This window comes from Arachis hypogaea, chromosome 6 (assembly GCF_003086295.3).
Source record: "Arachis hypogaea cultivar Tifrunner chromosome 6, arahy.Tifrunner.gnm2.J5K5, whole genome shotgun sequence".
Classification (NCBI taxonomy): Eukaryota; Viridiplantae; Streptophyta; class Magnoliopsida; order Fabales; family Fabaceae; genus Arachis; species Arachis hypogaea.
In genome coordinates, this window is record NC_092041.1 from 67,454,209 (window position 1) to 67,476,880 (window position 22,672).

The following is a 22,672-nucleotide window of genomic DNA, read 5'->3' on the forward strand; positions in this document are numbered from 1 at the left end:
CATGCATCATGAGTTTTGATTCATAATTTTCATGTTGTGAGTCATTTTTATGTTTTTCTTTCTCATCATCAAAAATTCAAAAAAATAAAAAATATATCTTTTCCTTATTTCTCTCCAAATTTTCGAAAATTTGAGTTGACTTAGTAAAAAATTTTTAAAATTAGTTGTTTCTTACAAGTCAAGTCAAATTTTCAATCTTAAAAAAAATCTTATCTTTTCAAAACTTTTTCAAATCAAATCTTTTTCATTTTTATCTTATTAATTTCAAAAATTTCAAAATATTTTTTCAAAAATATTTTTCTTAATTTTATTTCAAAATTTTTGAAATTACACTAACAATTAATGTGATTGATTCAAAAATTTGAAGTTTGTTACTTTCTTGTTAAGAAAGGTTCAATCTTTAAATTCTAGAATCATATCTTTTAGTTTCTTGTTAGTTAAGTAATTAATTTTAATTTTAAAAATTAAATCTTTTTCAAAATATCTTTTTTATCTTTTTAATCATATCTTTTTTATCTTATCTTGTTATCGTATCTTTTTCAAAATTCTATCTTTCTCAAAAAGTTGATTTAAAAATATCTTATCTAACTTCTTATCTTCTTATCTTTTCAAATTTGATTTTAATATCTTTTTCAACTAACTATTTGACTTTTTGTTTGTTTTTTATCTTTTTCAAAACCACCTAACTACTTTTTCCTCTCTGATTTTCAAAAATATCTCATTCCTTTTTCAAAAATTATTTTTAATTAATTAATTGTTTTAATTTGAATTCTATCTTATCTTTTATTTTCAAAAATCATTTAACTTCTTTTCAAATTTATTTTCGAAATTTCTTCCCTCTCCCCTTCTTCTATTTATTTATTTATTTATTTACTAACACTTCTCTTCACCTCTCTTCATCTCAAATCACTGCCCCTACCTATTCATTCTTCTTCACTCCTATTCCGTTTCTTCTTCTACTAACATAAAGGAATCTATATACTGTGACATAGAGGATTCCTCTTTCCTTTCTTGTTCTCTTCTTCCCTATATGAGCAGGAACAAGGAAAATGGCATTCTTGTTGAAGCTGATTCTGAACCTGAAAGGACTCTGAAGAGGAAACTAAGAGAAGCTAAATTACAACAATCCAGAGACAACCTTTCTGAAAATTTCGAACAAGAGAAGGAGATGGCAGCCGAACCCAACAACAATAATGCAAGGAGAATGCTAGGTGATTTCACTAAACCAACGTCCAAATTTGATGGAAGAAGCATCTCCATTCCGGTTATTGGAGCAAACAATTTTGAGCTGAAACCTCAATTAGTTGCTCTAATGCAACAGAACTGCAAGTTTCATGGACTTCCATCTGAAGATCCTTACCAGTTTTTAACTGAGTTCTTGCAGATTTGTGAAACTATAAAGATGAATGGAGTAGATCCTGAAGTCTACAGCTTATGCTTTTCCCTTTTGCTGTAAGAGACAGAGTTAGAAAATGGTTGGACTCACAACCAAAAGATAGCCTGGACTCCTGGGATAAGCTGGTCACGGCCTTCTTGGATAAATTCTTTCCTCCTCAAAAATTGAGCAAGCTTAGAGTGGATGTTCAGACCTTCAAACAAAAAGATGGTGAATCCCTCTATGAAGCTTGGGAAAGATACAAGCAGATGACCAAAAAGTGTCCTTCTGACATGTTTTCAGAATGGACCATATTAGACATATTCTATTATGGTCTGTCTGAGTTCTCTAAAATGTCACTGGACCATTCTACAGGTGGATCCATTCACTTAAAGAAAATGCCTATAGAAGCTCAAGAACTTATTGACATGGTTGCAAATAACCAATTCATGTACACTTCTGAGAAGAATTCCGTGAATAATGGGACGCCTCAGAGGAAGGGAGTTCTTGAAATTTATGCTCTGAACGCAATATTGGCTCAGAACAAAGTGTTGACTCAGCAAGTTAACATGTTTCTTAAAGTCTGAATGGATGGCAAAATGCATCCAACAGTACTAAAGAGGCAGCTTCTGAAGAAGCTTATGATCCTGAAAACCCTGCAATGGCAGAGGTTAACTACATGGGTGAACCTTATGGAAACACCTATAATTTATCATGGAGAAATCATCCGAATTTCTCATAGAAGGATCAACAAAAGCCTCAACAAGGCTTTAATAATGGTGGACGAAATAGGCTCAGTAATAACAAGCCTTTTCCATCATCTTCTCAGCAACAGACAGAGAATTCTGAGCAGAGCCCCTCTAATCTAGCAAATTAGTCTCTGATCTGTCTAAGGCCACTTTAAGTTTCATGAGTGAAACAAGGTCCTCCATCAGAAATTTAGAGGCACAAGTTGGCCAGCTGAGTAAGAAAGTCACTGAAACTCCTCCCAATATTCTCCCAAGCAATACAAAAGAGAATCCAAAGGGGGAGTGCAAGGCCATTGATGTAATCAATATGGCCGAATGCACAAGGGAGGAGAAGGATGAAAATCCTAGTGAGGAAGACCTCCTAGGATGTCTCTCAAGCAAGAAGGAGTTCCCTATTGAGGACCTAAAGGAATCTAAGGCTCATATAGAGACCATAGAGATTCCACTAAATCTCCTTCTGCCTTTCATGAGCTCTGAAGATTATTCTTCCTCAGAAGAGGATGAAGATGTAATTGGAGAGCAAGTTGCTCAATATCTAGGAGCCATCATGAAGCTGAATGCCAAGTTATTTGGTCATGAGACTTGGGAAGGGGAACCTCCCTTGCTCATTAGTGAACTTGATACATGGGTTCAGCAAACTTTACCTCAAAAGAAACAAGATCCTGGCAAATTCTCAATACCCTGTACCATAGGCACCATGACCTTTAACAAGGCTCTGTGTGACCTGGGGTCAGGCATAAATCTTATGCCACTCTCTGTAATGGAGAAACTGGGGATCATTAAGGCACAACCTACCTTATTTTTATTATAATTGGCAGACAAGTCAGTAAGACAGGCTTATGGATTAGTAAAGGACGTATTAGTAAAGGTTGAAGGCCTTTACATCCCTGCTGATTTCATAATCTTAGACACTAGGAAGGAGGAGGATGAATGCATCATCCTGGGAAGACCTTTTCTAGCCACAGCAGGAGCTGTGATTGATGTTAACAGAGGAGAATTAGTCCTTCAATTGAATGGGGACTACCTTGTGTTTAAGGCACACGGCTATCCTTCTGTAACAAGGAAGAGTAAGCATGCAGAGCTTCTCTCAATACAAAGTCAAACAGAGCCCCCACAATCAAACTCTAAGTTTGGTGTTGGGAGGCCACAACTAAACTCTAAGTTTGGTGTTGAACCCCTATATCCAAACTCTAAGTTTGGTGTTGGGAGTCCACAACATTGACCTGATCACCTTTGTGGCTCCATGAGAGCTCACTGTCAAGCTATTGACATTAAAGAATCGCTTGTTGGGAGGCAACCCAATTTTTTATCTAATTTTATTTTATTGTTATTTTGTGTTTTAGTAGGTTCATGATCATGAGGAGTCATGAAAAATATATTAAAATTAAAAACAGAATTAAAAATAGCAGAAGAAAAATCACACCCTAGAGGAAGGACTTACTGGTGTTTAAACGCCAGTAAGGTGCATCTGGCTGGCGTTCAACGCCAGAACAGAGCATGGATCTGGCGCTGAACGCCAGAAACAAGCAACATCCTGGCATTTGGATGCCAGGAATATGCCCTAAGGAAAGCTGGCGCTGAACGCCAGTAACAAGCATGAAACTGGCGTTTAACGCCAGAAACATGCTACACATGGGCGTTGAACGCCCAGAACGTGTGTCACTTCGGCGTTTAAACGCCAGAATGGTACGCTAAGGCATTTTACATGCCTAATTGGTGCAGGGATGTAAATCCTTGACACCTCAGGATCTGTGGACCCCACAGAATCCTCTCAGGATCTGTGGACCCCACAGGATCATTCCAGGATCTGTGGACCCCACAGGATCCCCACCTAACATATTCCCACCTTACCTCCTAATCCTATAACACACTTTCCCAAAAACCCTTCACCAATCACCTCAAATCTCTCTTCCCAATTACTCCCTTCACCACTCACATCCCTCCACTCTTCCCCATAAACCCCACCTAAATGGCCGAACCTACCCTCTTCCCCTTCCCTATATATACCCCTCCATTCTCCTTCATTTTCACACAACACAACCCCCTCTTCTATACCTTGGCCGAAACTTACACCTCCCATTCTACTCCATATTTTCTTCTTCTTCTTCACTTCTTTCTTCTCTTGCTCGAGGGCGAGCAATATTTTAAGTTTGGTGTGGTAAAAGCATAAGCTTTTTGTTTTTCTATAAGCATTGATGGCACCTAAGGCCAGAGAATCCTCTAGAAAAGGGAAAGGGAAGACAAAAGCTTCCACCTCCGAGTCATGGGAGATGGAAAGATTCATCTCCAAAGCCCATCAAGACCACTTCTATGATGTTGTGGCCAAGAAGAAGGTGATCCCTGAGGTCCCTTTCAAGCTCAAGAAAAATGAGTATCCGGAAATCCGACATGAAATCCGAAGAAGAGGTTGGGAAGTTCTAACCAACCCCATTCAACAAGTCAGAATCTTAATGGTTCAAGAGTTCTATGCCAATGCATGGATCACTAGAAACCATGATCAAAGTATGAACCCGAATCCAAAGAACTATCTTACAATGGTTCAGGGGAAATACTTAGATTTTAGTCTGGAAAATGTGAGGTTGGCATTCAACTTGCCCATGATGCAAGGAGATGCATGCCCTTACACTAGAAGGGTCAACTTTAATCAAAGGTTGGACCAAGTCCTTATGGACATATGTGTGGAAGGAGCTCAATGGAAAAGAGACTCCAAAGGCAAGCCGGTTCAACTAAGAAGACTGGACCTCAAGCCTGTGGCTAGAGGATGGTTGGAGTTCATTCAACACTCCATCATCCCCACTAGCAACCGATCTGAAGTTACTGTGGATCGGGCCATCATGATTCATAGCATCATGATTGGAGAGGAAGTAGAATTTCATGAAGTCATCTCCCATGAATTCTATAAAATAGCCGATAAGTCCTCTACTTTGGCAAGGCTAGCTTTTCCTCATCTTATTTGCCATCTATGTTACTCAGCTGGAGTTATCATAGAAGGAGACATCCTCATTGAGGAGGACAAGCCCATCACTAAGAAAAGGATGGAGCAAACAAGAGAGTCCACTCATGGAGCCCAAGGGACGCATAAGGAAGCTCATCACCAAGAAATCCCAGAGATGCCTCAAAGGATGCACTTTCCTCCCAATAACTATTGGGAACAACTCAACACTTCCTTAGAAGATTTGAGTTACAATGTGGAATAATTAAGGGTGGAACATCAAGAGCACTCCATCATTCTCCATGAAATAAGAGAAGATCAAAGAGCAATGAAGGAGGAGCAACAAAGGCAAGGAAGGGACATAGAAGAGCTTAAGGACATCATTGGTCCTTCAAGAAGAAGACGCCACTTAGGTGGACTCATTCCTTGTTCTTATATTTTTCTGCTTTTCGGTTTTTATGTTATATGTTCATCTATGTTTTGTGTCTCTACTTCATGATCATTAGTAGTTAGTAACTATGTCTTAAAGTTATGAATAATTCCATAAATCCTTCACCTCTCTTAAATGAAAAATGTTTCTAATTCAAAAGAACAAGAAGTACATGAATTTCAAATTTATCCTTGAATTTAATTTAATTATATTGATGTGGTGACAATAATTTTTGTTTTCTGAAAGAATGCTTGAACAATGCATATTTTTGATCTTGTTGTTTATGAATGTTAAAATTGTTGGCTCTTGAAAGAATGATGAACAAAGAAAAATGTTATTGATGATCTGAAAAATCATGAAATTGATTCTTGAAGCAAGAAAAAGCAGTGAAAAAGTAAAGGCTTGCGAAAAAAAAAAGAAAAAAGGGCAAAAAAATTAGAAAGAAAAAGAAAAAGCAAGCAGAAAAAGCCAATAGCCCTTAAAACCAAAAGGCAAGGGTAAAAAGGATCCAAGACTTTGAGCATTAATGGATAGGAGGGCCCAAGGAAATTAAATCCAGGCCTAAGCGGCTATGTCAAGCTGTCCCTAACCATGTGCTTGTGGCATGAAGGTCCAAGTGAAAAGCTTGAGACTGAGTGGTTAAAGTCAAGATCCAAAGCAAAAAGAGTGTGCTTAAGAGCTCTGGACACCTCTAACTGGGGACTCTAGCAAAGCTGAGTCACAATCTAAAAAGGTTCACCCAGTCATGTGTCTGTGGCATTTATGTATCCGGTGGTAATACTGGAAAACAAAATGCTTAGGGCCATGGCCAAGACACATAAGTAGGTGTGTCTAAGAATCAACATACTTAACTAGGAAAATCAATAACACTATCCGAAATTCTAAGTTCCTAGAGAAGCCAATCATTCTGAACTTCAAAGGAAAAAGTGAGATGCCAAAACTGTTCAAAAGCAAAAAGTTACAAGTCCCGCTCATCTAATTAGAATTAATATTCATTGATATTTCGGAATTTATAGTATATTCTCTTCTTTTTATCCTATTTGATTTTCAGTTGCTTGGGGACAAGCAACAATTTAAGTTTGGTGTTGTGATGAGCGAATAATTTATACGCTTTTTGGCATTGTTTTTAGGTAGTTTTTAGTATGATCTAGTTGCTTTTAGGGATGTTTTCATTAGTTTTTATGCTAAATTCACATTTCTGGACTTTACTATGAGTTTGTGTGTTTTTCTGTAATTTCAGGTATTTTCTGACTGAAATTGAGGGATGATGTGTGGAAAACGATCCAACACAAAACTCACCGGCAGGTGTACCGGGTCGCATCAAGTAATAAAACTCACGGGAGTAAGGTCGATCCCACAGGGATTGAAGGATTGAGCAATTTTAGTTTAGTGGTTGATTTTGTCAAGCAAATCAAGTATTGGTTGAGTGATTTTGTAGCCAACTATAAGTAAATAGCAGGAAAGGTAAAGGGAGAGGGATGAATTGCAGAAATTAAAGAGAACTGAAAGTAAAGGTGCTGAATCTTAAAGAACAAGAAATTAAATGACTGAAAATTAAAGTGCAAGAAATATAAATTGCAGTAACTTAAAGTGCAAGAAATATAAATTGCTTGAATGGAAAAAGGGAGTTGAGGACTGGGAATTCAAAATTTAAGCAAGGGAAATTAAATTGCAGCAATTATCAAAGCAAGAGATGATTTGGAAGTAACTAGAATTCAAACAGCAAGGGAAATTAAATTGTAATAGGGGTTCACAGAAGAACCAAAAGGAAAATGAGATCTCAGGGCTCCAGAGACTAGATAGCAGAGTCTAGATCTCAATTGCCTTCCCAGATCCAAGTTCACAAAGCAATTAACAAGAAATTAAAGATTGAAGCAGTAAAAGAAACTGGATTCAACTCAATTATGCAGAAGGGAAATTAAAAAGATCTTGAATGGAGATTGAGACAGAAATTCCTCAATTCTTCACACCCAAAACTCAAACAAGAAAAGTAAAAATATTCAAGCAAGAACGAGGAAGAAGAGAGATCAATTCCCCTTCCCAATTCTCTCAAATCTCAGTTTGTAGCTCTCAATGAAGTCTCAAAATTCCAAAAATCAAAAGAAGGTTCCAAAGTCAAAAGTAAAAGAAAAAGCCCCTATTTACATCAGCTATTTCCTATTTATACACTTTCTATTCTTGGATTTTGGAATTTGGATGGGCTTTTGATTTGGTGAAGAAATGAATTAAATTGGATTTTTAATCCAATTTTCAGCCCATGAGAAAGTGGCTTCCAGGAGGCTGCCCTGCCCTTGTGGAGGGCAGAGCAGGAAATGGTGCGTGCGGCTCATTGTGTGCGTGCTTGGTGTGTGTGATGCATCAGGATGCTGCCCTGCCCTTGTGGAGGGCAGGGCAGAGTTGCCATGGTGCGCCAGATGCTGCCCGTGCGCGCTGCTACTGGCCGAGACTCCCTTGGTGCGTGCCAATCTTGTGCGCTGGCCGTGCACCACAAAATGCTGCCCTGCCCTTGCGGAGGGCAGGGCAATGTTACCAATGGTGAGGTTCCAAGTTCGAAACTTGGTGGAGGCACACGCTGCTTCTTTTTCTTTGGTTTTCTTGGCACCAAAGTAATGCTTAGTTCCTTGTTTCCTCATGGTGCCGTGTTCGATCCTGGGAGAATGAAAGCAAGCCAATTTTTGCTTGATTTTATTGTGCTTGAGCGCTACTCCTTTCCTATTTGTCCTTGGGTTCGAAACCCATAGGAAGCATTATGAAGCAATTTCTTTTGAATTGTTCTATGGTGAAGCCCGATATTGCTCTTGAGGAGGGCAGGGCAGAGTTTTTGCTCCCTTTGGTCCTTGGCATCAAATTGTGCTCTGCCCTTGTTGTGGGCAGGGCAGTGTTGCTTTTCAAAGTTTGGCTCATTATGTTGCTCTCCTGGAGGGCAGTGTGCTGTCCTGGAGGGCAATGTTTGTTTCCTCCTTCTATGCGCCACATTCTTTTTTCCTTGGGCCACGCTTTCTTAAGCCACGTTTTTCTTCTTTTCTTCCTTTCTTCACCTACAAGAAACCAAAACAACCACTCAAAGTATCTCTAAATTCATAAGGTTTATAATTCATTAAAAATCAATTAATTCTTGCCCAAACCTCATGATTTAGCATCAATTTAATGGTAGTTGCTTGATTTAAAGAAGTTATGCATTTTCATTCCAAATCACTTACTTAGGATGCAAGAAAGTGCATAAAGACTAATAAAACAAGTGAAATTAGCTTGAAAAATGGGTATATCATGACCTGTCATCAAGGGACCTAAGCAAAACTCTGAAAGAAGGCTGACAAAGGACTGCTGATGCTGTTGGAATCTGACCTCCCTACACTCGAAATAAATTTCTTGGAGCTACAGAACTCTAAATGGTGCGCTCTCAACGGCGTTGGAAAGTAGACATCCATAGCTTTCCAGAAATATATAATAGTCTATACTTTATTCGTGATTTGATGACGTAAACTGGCATTTAACGCCAGTTCCATGTTGCTGTCTGGAGTCAAACACCAGAAACACGTCACGAACCGGAGTTGAACGCCCAAAACATGTTACAACTTGGCGTTCAACTCCAAAAGAAGCCTTAGCTCGTGGATAGATCAAGCTCAGCCCAAGCACACACCAAATGGGCCCCGGAAGTAGATTTATGCATCAATTACTTACTTATGTAAACCCTAGTAGCTAGTTTAGTATAAATAAGACTTTTTACTAGTGTATTAGTCATCTTTTTGACCACGTTATATCTTTGGTCTCAGTTTTATTTTATTCATCTTAGGAGACTATTGATCACATTTTGGGGGCTGGCCATTCGGCCGTGCCTGGACCTTTCACTTATGTATTTTCAACGGTGGAGTTTCTACACACCATAGATTAAGGGTGTGGAGCTCTGCTGTACCTCAAATTTCAATGCAATTACTACTATTTTCTATCCAATTTGATTTATTCCTGTTCCAAGATATTCGTTTCACTTCAACTTGATGAATGTGATGATCCGTGACACTCATCATCATTCTCACCTATGAACGCGCGTGACTGACAACCACTTTTGTTCTACCTTAGACCGGGCGCATATCTCTTGGATTCCTTAATCAGAATCTTCATGGTATAAGCTAGAATTGATGGTGGCATTCATAGGAATCCGGAAAGTCCAACCTTGTCTGTAGTATTCTGAGTAGGATTCCGGGATTGAATGACTGTGACGAGCTTCAAACTTCTGAAGGCTGGGCGTTAGTGACAGACGCAAAAGAATCACTGGATTCTACTCCAACCTGATTGAGAACCGACAGATGATTAGCCGTGCTGTGACAGAGTATTTAGACCATTTTCACTAAGAGGATGGGATGTAGCCATTGACAACGGTGATGCCCTACATACAGCTTGCCTTGGAAGGGAGTAAGAAGGATTGGATGAAAGCAGTAGGAAAGCAGAGATTCAACAGGGACAAGCATCTCCATACGTTTATCTGAAATTCCCACCATTAATTTACATAAGTATTTCTATCCTTTCTTATTTAAGTAAGTATCTCTTTATATTTCCCATAATCAAATATTATTCGCTTGACTGAGATTTACAAGATGACCTTAGCTTGCTTCATACCAATAATCTCCGTGGGATCGACCCTTACTCACGTAAGGTATTACTTGGACGACCCAGTGCACTTGCTGGTTAGTTGTGTGGAGTTGTGACAAAGTGTGATTCACGTTTGAGAGCGCTACCAAGTTTTTGGCGCCATTGTTGATGATCACAATTTCGTCCACCAACTCCTGACTCACGAGTTTGATTTCCTCTCCTAACAACAGAGCATTCGAATCTGTGAGACCAGAATCTTTGTGGTAGAGGCTAGAATCAATTGGCGGCATTCCTGAGATTCGAAAAGTCTAAACCTTGTCTGTGGTATTTCGAGTAGGATCTAGGAAGGGATGACAGTGACGAGCTTCAAACTCGCAACTGTTGGGCACAGTGACAGTGTGCAAAAAGATTAATGGATCTTATTCCAACACAAGTGAGAACCGACAGATGATTGGCCATGCGGGAAACCGTAGCGGACATGTTTTCACTGAGAGGACGGATGGTAGCCATTGACAACGGTGATCCACCAACATAAAGCTTGCCATAGAAGAAGCCAGGCGTGTTTGAAGAAGAAGGCAGTAGGAAAGCAGAAACTCAGAGGGTAGAGCATCTCCAAAACCTCAACCTGTTCTCCATTACTACATAACAAGTATTATTTATTTCATGTTCTTTTACTTTTTACAAATAAAACTAAGAGTTACAAGATAACCATAGCTTGCTTCAAGCCGACAATCTCCGTGGGATCGACCCTTACTCACGTAAGGTATTACTTGGACGACCCAGTGCACTTGCTGGTTAGTGACACCGGAGTTGTAAAAAGTATAAATCACAATTCCGTGCACCAGACATGCCCGATATAGATCCCCAACTAATGTGCGACAAACTGGTGGTGTCCCGGGATCTCGACCAGTACAACAGAAATGCAGGAAGCTTGGTCCAGAAAGGTCCCAAGGTGTGGAAAAGCAGGTGCAAGCCTTATTAAAGGTAGGGTTCATAAGGGAGGTCAAGTACTCATTATGGCTAGCCAACATTGTTTTGGTAAAAAAAGTCAAATGAAAAGTGGCGAATGTGCACTGACTGCACCGATCTCAATAAAGCCTGCCCAAAAGATCCCTACCCACTCCCAAATATAGACACTCTAGTGGATGCCTCATCTAGATATAAGTCCTCTCCTTCATGGATGCTTATTCAAGATACAACCAAATCCCAATGTATCCATCTGATCAAGAAAAAACCTCATTCCTAACTCCAAAAGCGAATTACTGCTATATTGTCATGCCGTTTGGGCTCAAAAATGCAGGAGCAACTTACCAAAGACTGATGAACAAAGTTTTTGCAGACCATATTGGGAAACTAATGGAGATCTATGTAGACGACATGCTAGTAAAAACACAAAGTGAAGAATCACTGTTGTCTGACCTCACCAAAGTGTTCGACACCATCAGAAAGCATGGTATGCGACTTAATCTCGCAAAATGCACCTTTGAGGTAGAAGCTGGCAAATTCTTGGGTTTCATGCTCACACAAAAAGGAATCGAGGCAAACCAGGATAAATGCCGGGCTATACTCGACATGAAAAGTCCGACCTGTGTTAAAGAGGTACAACAGCTCAACGGAAGACTGGCAGCCCTATCTAGATTTCTAGCCTGATCAGCCATAAGATCTCTCCCCTTTTATGCAACATTAAGGAAGGGAAAGAGGTTTGAATGGACAACAGAGTGCGAACAAGCCTTCCAAGATTTCAAAAAATTCTTGGAGCAACCACCCATTCTTACCCGACCACGGGAAGGAGAAGCAATCATGTTATATCTTGCAGTGGGAAGTCGGACAATAGCCTCAGCACTAGTCAGAGAAGACGAGCGTGGGCAACAACCCATCTACTTCATCAGCAAGGCTCTACAAGGGGCTGAACTAAACTATCAATAGATTGAAAAATTCGCCTACGCCCTTATACTCACTTTTTGGTGACTCCGCCCATACTTTCAAGCTAACATTATCAGGGTTCGGACCAACCAGCCCATAAAAGGCATCCTACAGAAAACAGACTTAGCTGGAAGAATCCTACAATGGGCAGTCAAGTTATCCGAATTCGATTTTTAATAAGAAGCTTGGACAGCCATCAAATCGTAATATCTGGCCGACTTCATTGCCGAGTATACTGACACCCCGAGAACTCCCACAAAATGGAATCTCTACGTGGATGGCTCTTCGAACAAAATCGGGAGTGGCGCAGGTGTAATAATAGAAAGCGATCAGGGAACCCAAATCGAACTCTCACTAAAATTCGAATTCCCTACCTCAAATAATCAGGCTAAATATGAGGCATTACTGGCTGGTTTGAGGCTGGCTAAAGAGGGAAGAGTTCAAAAGCTTACCATCTTCAGTGATTCACAAGTAGTTACCTCACAAATAGAGAGGAGCTACTAAGCTAAGGATCCCACCATGAAGAAATATCTGGACAAAACTAGAGAACAGCTCAGACAGATCGGGGAATATGAAGTCCAACATATACCTCGGGAACAGAATGCCCGAGCTGATGCACTTTCCAAACTAGCCAGTACCAAACCAGGGGGCAATAACAGAAGCCTCATCCAGGAAACATTGCAAAGTCCATCAATCTCAGAGGAAGAAAAAGTCCTAACCATATCATGTGAGGATCAAGGATGGATGACCCCATAATCAATTACCTCAAGTCAAAGATACTTCCAACAGATAAGAAGGAGGCAAAAAGGCTAATACGAGAGGTACAGTACTACACCATAGTGGGCGACACCTTATATAGGAGAGGGATCTCAACACCCCTCCTAAAATGTGTCCCGATCTCCAATACAAGGGAAGTCTTGGAAGAAGTACACAGTGGCCTGTGTGGCAACCACTTGGGGGCACAAGCTCTTTCTAAAAACGTACTCCGAGCCAGTTTCTTTTGATCGACCTTGGAAAATGAAGCAACAGAGTTCGTCAAAACATGCTCACCATGTCAGAAGCATGTTAACTTCCATATCGGTCCACCTGAGGAGCTCATTAGTGTTACGTCACCCTGGCCATTCACAAAATGGGGGCTCGACCTCCTTGGACCCTTCCCCCAAGGGTCAGGACAAGTCAAATTCCTCATCGTATGAATAGACTATTTCACAAAGTGGATTAAGGCAGAGCCTTTAGCTAATGCCACCGCCCAAAGAAGTCGGAAATTTCTATATAGGAATATTATCACAAGGTTTTACTCCATCACCACAGATAATGGCACTCAGTTCACGGACACAGGGTTCAGGAACTTGGTAGCTGACTTGAAAATAAAGCACCAATTCACATCTGTAGAACACCTAGAGGCCAACAGACAAGTAGAAGCAGCCAACAAAGTTATACTGGCTAGGTTAAGAAGAAGACTATAGGACACGAAGAGAGTTTGGGCTGAAGAGCTCCCTAAAGTCCTATGGGCATATCGGACAACTCCGCATTCCACCACTGGAGAAACTTCCTTCCGACTTGCTTACGGAATGGAGGCAATGATTCCAGTGGAGATAGAAGAAGGATCCCCTAGAATGATCCTCTACAATGAAGAGGCTAACTCCTAAATTCAAAGGGAAGAGCTCGACTTACTTCCAGAAGTATGAGAAAGAGCTAGGATTAGGGAGGAAGCATTAAAGTATCGAATGGCTCTAAAGTTTAACCAGAAGGCAGTCCAACGAACTTTCACCACCAACGATCTCATCTTAATCCGAAATAACATCGGAGCAGGTCGGTCAGGAGAAGAGAAGCTAGCAGCTTATTGGAATAGACCATACCGAGTCACAGAAGTACTGGAGAAAGGTTACTACAAGGTATCCGACCTCGAAGGGCGAGAGTTACCAAGGTCATGGCATGCCTGTAACCTAAGAAGGTACTATAGCTAGGAAATAATAAAAAAGATCTTATGTTAAGGTGCACTCTTTTTTCTAAAAAGGTTTTTTAATGAGGCGCCAGGCCAAGATCTACAAAATTGCCCGATCTAGAAGGGTAAGCACTCATATGTATATATTCTTGTCTATATTCCTATTTTCTATAAAGTTTTTTAGATTCCCTAAAAAGTATCCCTACCAAGACGCATTAATCTAAGCGCAAAAATTCATCGCCCGATTACAAAGAGGTCGGCAAGGTGAAAACCAAATTCATCGCCCGATTACAAAAAGGTCGGCAAGGTGAAAGCGATAAAAACGGATTAATGCAAGAAGTTATAAAAAGTAATCCCTAAAAAGCGGTCTAACGAGGTCTGACTAAAAATGGACTACTAAAAATAACTTAAGAATGACCGACAAGAGAAGTTGGACCAACGAAAGGATCACTAAAAAAGGACCAAGACATCTTGCAAAAGGCCACAGAAAGGCCAAGAATGCTTTGCTCAAAGGTACGAAGTCTTGAAAAAAGATACTACTTAAAAAGCAAATGCACAAAGCAAGAAAGAAGCTAAAAAGTATTCCAAACAAACTAGAAAGAAAAGGTTCCTCCTGGGAACACTACCTAAAAAGTTATTGGAATAGGACTAAAAAGCCCGGATGGTAAAGACAAACGGGTCGGCACCCGAAAAGGCACAACCTAAAGGGACGAATACAACCTCAGCAAAAATAAGTGAAAAGCCAGAAAGGTTGAAGAACAACTTAAAGGCTCAAAAACATGTGCTAAAAGGGACACAACTCTACCCAAAAAGCCACGATTCCAAGACATGGCTAGGAAAATTGTTCGAAACTAAAAAAGGTTCTATGCAAAGAACACTAGAAAGTTGTCGAACAAGCTACTAACACCAAACCGCAAGGATAACTTCGCCAAAAGCAAGGGTTTGATAAAAACTCAAAGTGGGGATGATCCAAAAGAGGTCGGACAAAAAAGTACCAACTCTGTATAAAGATACGCAAAGGTTGCAAAGGTACGATCAAGCAAATCAGAAAAACATATCCATCTAAATAAAAAGACTCAAAAGGCCACCTAACGGGTAGCCTCAGAGTTTAAAAGTGGTTTCTTTTTTCCAAAATAAAGTTGCATAGAAGCAACTAAGTGTCAAGAGTCAACCACACAAAAAGTTAAAACAAAACAAGGAGTTCAAAAAGTCCACAAGTCGGACTGCATAAATATACTAAAGAAGGTCATCCAGGATCTGAAGTCGCTTCAGTAGCGGCATCTTTAAGAGAAGGAGGTCTGGTCGCAATAGAGACGGCATTGACAATTCCATCTGGGCCGGTTAATATTTCTACATCAGGATCGGACCCAGTAGGAGCCACCTCGGCAGTAGAGGCTGAAGTCGTAGAAACCTTGGCTGGTGGCACGGGAAGAGGACCTTCTTCTTCATCATCTGGGGCAGGTACGATCTGGCCATCCTCTACGACATTGTCCAGACTAAATAAAGTCAGGTCGAGCTCAGGGGCAAGAACTAGAACTTGAGCCTACAAATTCTCATATGCATCGGTCACACAAACCACGAGATGACCTTGCAGCTCAGCATAGTCGGCCTGGGCAGATTGAAGCCTCTCCCGAGTCTCCAGCAATTCGCCATAAGTACGAGTATATGTCTCCTTATATTTTTCCTTCGACTCCTCAGCAAGGTTTGCGGCAGCCTCTGCAGTCGTAGCTCAGGATTTCTCCTTTTCTAGATCGAGCTCCAGCTTAGCTACCTTAGCATCAAGATCATCTTTCAAACCCTTGATCCTATTGAATTCAGACTTGGCATCCTTCCTAAAAGCCTTAGTTGCATTGACCAGAGAATCTTGGACCGTACGGAACAGAGCCGCACCCATATGGGCCATCCAAATACTATTGCTGGTAATAAAATCCATGTGACGAAGGATGGACACATCATCCATTGAAAGCTGGCCATAAGGAGAAATCTGCTCGTCAACAAACCCCACGGCATCAAAATAATGGACATTCAAGTCATAAGGACCAATAGTCTTCTGCTTTTATGGAGGACGACCAGCAGTAGGAGAAGAGGCAGCACCAGAAGTTAGCTAGAGAGGGTTAGAAGGAACCACGCGAACCTGAGGAGTTGGAATGATCTTCCTCGGTTCAGAAGTGTCCGAGGTCGGCTTCTTCGGAGGAACTTGAGAAGATCCCTCTCAAGAACCCTTCGCCGAGATATTTTGAGCAGCAGTCGCCTTCTTAGCTCGACGATAGGCCTTCATGGAATCCATAGACTTTACCATTTCTGAAAAAGGAAAATAGCAAAATCAAGTTACAAGTAAGAAAAGGATAGATCGGCAAACAAACAAACAAACAAACAAAGAAAAGCTAAAAAGAAATTGGCCACTACCCAGTTCAGCAAGAAGGAGGGAAGGATCTCCTAGAAACCTCTTCGTGTCGAGATAAAGAGGCTCTCCCCAATTCTCCTCCAACAAATTCACAAAAGGCTGCTCGACTTCATCCAGACTTTCCCAAGAGTACCTAGCCACTACTATATTCTTTTGCCAGCATAAGGGGAAGGTGGGCTCATTGTTCTCATCCAAGAAAAAAAGGTGAACATCCTCAATAGCTCGGACCTTAAAATAGTAGTTCTTAAAGTCACTAAAGGACTCGTCATACATAGAGAAAACCTTCTTTCCTTGGGTAGCTCAGAAAGAAATCCAGGAAATTTTTTTCTTAGCTACCCCAGATTTCGTCAACACAAAAAGATAAAGAAAGAGAGTTTAGGTAGGTAGGTCGGATATCCAATTCCTGACACAACAATTAGAAGATTTTTATGAAACCCTATGAGTTCAGATGGAGCTGAAAAGGGGCTAAATTGCAAGACCACAACAGATCGGTCTCAAAAAGGGTGAAAGGAATGGTGATATTCAACTGACTAAAAAAAGTAGTCGTAAGCATAGAAAAAGGGCCGTTCTCCCTGAGTTAAGGGAGGAAAACTAACCCTCTTGTCAGGGTCAGGTGACACCAACTCATAATTCTTCTCTTGGTCCCTATTACTACAAATTCAATGAAACCTTCTAAGCCTTATGCAGTACTCGGGGTCAGCGACAGTAACACACATTAAAACTATGGAGTCCAGCCAGTCCGACATGCCGTCAGGGATCTTAGTAGACATCTCAACAATTTTTTTCTGGGAAGACATAGGCCAACTATTCCTACAATAAGAAAAAGAAAAATTGCAATACTACCCAACTCGAGCAAATAAGGTAACAACTCGAACAACAAAAGTAAATAACAAGTAACAGACTCGGTAGTAAAAGGGAAACCCCAGGACTCACACCAAAGTCCAGGGGCACCCTTTGGAGGCAACAAAAGGCAAGAATCCAAAAGAAGGAAATCGACAGTCTATGCCCTAACATCTCTATACAAGAAAACATAATTCTTCTATGGCAACGACACTCCACTTAAATAGCAAGAAAGTCATCATCACCAACAAAAATCATCAAAGTTACAACCTTTCCTACCGACCGTTTATCATCAAAGCTACAAACAGTTTTCAAAGCTACAACCTTTCCTACCAATAATTTATCTTTGAAGCTACAACCTCAATCTACCAACACTTCCGCAAAAACCAAAACTTTGCACAGGGTCATGCAACCACGAAAAGAGACAGAAATAGCGACAAGCAAAAAGCTGTACAAGGAGTGAAACTACCAGAAGGCAAACATTTCTCCCAAACAGGAGTAAGCAGGAAAAAAGCCACAACGACAATCAAGACGCAAAGATGCAATCTTTTACAGAAAGACTCAAACTCTCCAAAGTAAAACTCAAACAGAAATCAAAACTTTACAAAAAGAAAGCATCCAAGAAATGTCGGGTATCGAAAGAAAAGAGAAAGAACAACTAACCTGCAGAGGAGAAGACGATAACTACTTGAAGACGAAAGAGCGACGCACCAAACAATCGAAAATGGAAGGCTTGAGAGCAAGAGAACAAATGCACCACGAAGAGCAAAGAGACGGAGAAAATTGGAGAAAGAAATTGTAAAATGACTATTTGAAATTTCAAAATGAAGCAACAAAGAGGGAAAAAGGAAACGGCGAAGGGATATTAATAAGCTTTTAAACCCTCGCACGTTTCCGAGAAAAGTGCAACGCGCGCCGCAATTAAAAAGGAAAGGAAAACGCTTCGCATACAAGGAGTCCCAGCAGGAGTTATATAAGAAGATCGAATAAAGACAAAAGTGCTCGAGCTCGACTTCCTCAAAAGGGTCGAAGTCTAAAGACACGATCTTAAGGGGAAGATCGAGCCCAAGCAGGGGCACTGTTCATACCTTGGGTCGAGCTATGCGACTTGGGCCGATTAAAGACAAGAGTGACCGACTTCTTTAGGATGGTCACCACCGACCTCTTATTAAAAAGAGGTCGACCAAAGCCCAAGCAGGCCCAAACGAAGGAACACAGCCCAATCTAAAGGCGACAAAAGCCTAGAAAGATAAGGCAGTTCCCCTAAAAAGATAAGATGACTTCACTCAGAAGTTAAGATAAGATAACTAACTTATCCCTAGAAAGGTCACCCCACACCATTATAAATACACTGGAGCACCCAGGTATAACTCATACTCTGATTCTACACAAAAAACCTGCCTAAAGCCCATACTGACATAAGCTTCAGAGTCTCTTGTAGGTACCACCCCCTCTAGTGAACGAGGATTTGCAGCTCCTCCATCTCCCACAGATTGGGCACAACAGTCTCGACCGTACCAGAAAGTCTCGTCCGAGATCGACCTCTCCGTTTCAGGTACCACCACCCTCCGGTGTCGAAGGATCGGCTGCACTGCCAAGTCCAATAAGTCGGACATGACAGCTTCGACCACAACAGCAGATCTCGTTCGAGATCGACCTACAGTTTCAGGTAACCCTCGGAACAGTTTTCAAGCTGTAGTTCTAGCGAGATAACTCTCTCGAGAATCACAAGAACTCATGTAGAAAAGGGACATACTCTCATTCCACCCGATTCATAAGATTAAGAACGAAAACAACACCTTAGAATTGAATCAAACATAAATTAAAATAGAAGAATAATAGTTCTAATCCATAGAAATAAACAGAGCTCCTAACCTTAACCAAGAGGTTAGTTGCTCATACTTACAGAGAAAATAGAATTGCCGTCTAATGACGCTTGATCCCCTAGAAAGGGTGCATCTTATTCCTTAAATACTAACCTAATAATAAATACTAAACCTCAAAAGATATTGTTTGTAATTAAAAATTACAATAAGAAAATAAAATAGGCTAAGAAGTGCTAAATCCACTTGAGAGGCCCAAAGAGGAGTGATTCGGGCTGCTGCTGGCGTTTAACGCCAATAATGGGCGTTAAACGCCCCAAAGGGGGTCAAAATTCGTGTATGCTAAGGTCCCTTGGTGGTGTGAAATGCTGGGTGGGCGTTCAGCGCAGGCAGGGGGAAGTTTCTGGCGCTAGTTTTGTCCCTCTTGGGTGCTAAATGTCAGGCTCGGTGTTTAGCACTAAATTTGGCAGTGATTCCAAAGAAAAGTTTAGACTATTATATATCGTTGGAAAGCTCCGAAAGTTATATTTCTAACACCATTAGAATCGCATCAATTGGACTTCCGTAGCTCAAATTATGCTCGTTGGAATGCAAGGAGATCAGAGTTGACAACATCTGCTATCCTTTCTTTGTCTTTGGACAAAACTCTACCAAATTCACCCGAATTTCACCTAAAATCATAAAAACATCAAAACAACTCAAATTAGCATCCAAAGAGATTTTGATACTAAAATATAATAAAACTTAATAATTTCTAACTAAAAACAACTAGAAAATGTTATGAAAAAGGGCATAAAATATTCACTTATCATTGTACAACTGAGAGGTCCCTTATACTGGTGTCGGATGACACTGAGGGCAGTCTTTGTTGAAATAAAATGATGAGATGATTTTAGCTCTCTGGATAGATGCAGTGAAGTGATTTCACTTACTTCAGGTGAAGATGGGAGGTATTGGTATATAATCACTAAGTCGAATTAGCTGGTGCTGGTTTTGGTCATGGTTCTGCAATGAATTAGAAGTTGAAAAGTTTTGAAGGTTGAAATAGATAAGAGATTGAATTAGACTTAGTATCCCCTAGGACAGTTGCTTAAGTTATGGATTAGTGAGATCCTAGGGTGAATAATTGATGAAATGGAGATTAGGATGCTTAGTGAGTTCTTATTATAGTGCATTGTATTTATTTGGAACTTTTATCGTACTGAAAACCCATGGGTTGGGGGTTCTCATTCCGTATATATTCTCTATTTTTCAGATGCAGGTCCTGGTGCTTAGCAGTGAGTTGGATTCATCTGGACGATGACAAAGTCTATTTTGTACTTTTAGAATCTCTTATTTTTATTTTGAAAAATCTTTAATATGATTTGTATAAATATTTATTTTGGAACTTGCCTATAGAGGGGATGATGTATCATCGGGAGAGATAGGAAATACTATTATCAACTTCTTTTACTTCTGTAACCCTAGTCGGCCTAAACTTCGCGGGTCGCGACTATGGCTATTTACTTAAGTTATATATTTATATCCTATCTTTATCTTATCCTTCATTATTGCTTATCTTTACCTTCACTTTAAGACGTGCTTTATCCTCTGTTTTATCGATACATGAGCGTTTCGATGCGCAATTTTATTTTACTCCTTCTCAGGCTTCTCGTTTAATATTTCCTTTCAACTTATATATATCTGTATTATAGTCCACCTTAAGAGTCGTACCATCTTATTATCATTGACTTATGACTCGAGCATAAGGATTTGAATATTACAGTGTTACAAACAGATAGTCATGCATGTAAAACTCTAATTTTTGTAATTAAGACAAGTCCTATTGTATGACAGACACTCAGAATATGCAGTGAAGCATAGTCAATCCATTCCCAAGGCTCTACAGGAATGACTGCTCTAATACCATATTATAACGACCCAATTTCTAGCACGTCATGATCGTACCAAAAGTAAGGCATTACTAACCTAATTTCTTTATCATCTACTTAATATTGAGCCTTTATGCATTAAAATACCGACAATTTTACTAAAAAATTAAAAGAACAAATAACACATGTTCACATACTTAATATTAATAATACATTATAATATTACATACAACACCAACTACAAAACCTACCCTTCTGAATAAAACTTCAACTAACAAGGCGAAGGAAAAATAAATTCTAAGAACAACTCAACTTGCAAACATATTCTTCTATGCTCCTGCAGCTTTGCAATAAGCCTTTGCACCTATAGCTGAAAGAGGTAGATATAGGAGGTAAGAACTAGGGAGTTCTAAGTAGGGTCAGGGTAGTTAATTAAGTCTGTTTTAATACTATACCCAGTCAACAGCAACAACCAATAGACACAACAAGCATAATAATTAAAGAACATAGAAAATCAAGAACAGCACATACACAATCACAAAAAACAAAGTTCACAGGAAAGATGTACAAATAATTATGTTGCATGTCTATTCCTAGTACAAGTAATCAGCTCATCTGTCGGTTTCTATCCGCTCGCAACACTATTCAGTACTAGTTCCGAACATGGATTTTCAGTTGGCACAACTCCTATAAGCAACCTCATTTTACAGGTGTAGCTATCTCTAGCTAATAAATGCTGAACATAACCTTTGTAAGCAACCTTGTCTTACAGGTGCAGCTCTTTCTAACTGTTGTATGTTAAGATAAACCTTTGTAAGCAACATCGCCTTACAGTGCGATCCTCTATGGCCGATGTATCCCTAGAAAGTAACTTTCTCAGTGGAATTACCACCACTACAAGAAACAGTGTAAGTATCGACACCAAAAATCGACGGCCAAATTTTCCATTGATATTTTTCGACGGCTTGTCGTCGATAAAATGAAAAAGGGATAATTAAAAATAAAATATTAAAATTGACGACAATGTCGTCTATTATTTTGGCAACTTTCTAACATTCTGATACTATTGTTACATCACTGACGAAATAGAAGATGAAATTTTTTTTCTTTAAAATCGACAGACTGGTTGTCTATTTTAATAATTAAAATATCGACAGCTTTTGTTGTCAATAAATTTAAATGAGAGATCTCTTTTCTAAAGTAAATGGACGATATAGATTTATTATATAAAATAGACGGCAAGAACATTGATTTTTATTTTAACTAAAATCGACGAAACAGCCGTCGATTTTTATCAACAAAAAATCCCTCGGGCGTTTGCTTCCCACGTCCCTTGTTTCACTTGTTTCCCCAAAATTTAACACGAACCTTCCAGAGAATCAAAGTTCAGAGGTGTCTTCTCCTCCTCCAACTCCAACGCCTGAGAATAAAGACCATAGACGGAATCATGGTCACTGAGAGAGGCAGAGAGCAGAGCTTCTTCTTTTTCAACGCTTGAGAAAACCCGTCTTCCTCAGCCTGAGACTAGAGCTTCTTCTTCTCCTCCTTTGCCAAGCCTGCTGCCACGCCATCCTCTTCATGTAGGTTTCTCTCTCTCTCTCTCTCTCTCTCTCTCTCTCACATTGTGATTTGTGAATCTGCATGTAAGTTCTTCTTCTCTATAGACTCTATCTCTCTCTCTCTCTCTCTCTCTCTCTCTCATTGTGATTTGCGAATCTGCATGTAAGTTCTTCTTCTCTACAAACTCTATCACTAGAGCATGTTGCCGTCGCAGCTTCTTGTAAGTTCCTCTC

General features: G+C 40.0%; 1 non-coding gene across 1 annotated transcript; it reads right to left on the reverse strand.

Annotated features, from left to right (window-relative positions):
- Window positions 1-1,566: 1,566 nt before the first annotated feature.
- On the reverse strand, window positions 1,567-1,670 carry LOC112699977 (small nucleolar RNA R71). Its single transcript, XR_003152906.1, has one exon. It is a non-coding gene; the product is annotated as a small nucleolar RNA R71 (small nucleolar RNA).
- Between the last annotated feature and the right edge of the window lie 21,002 nt (window positions 1,671-22,672).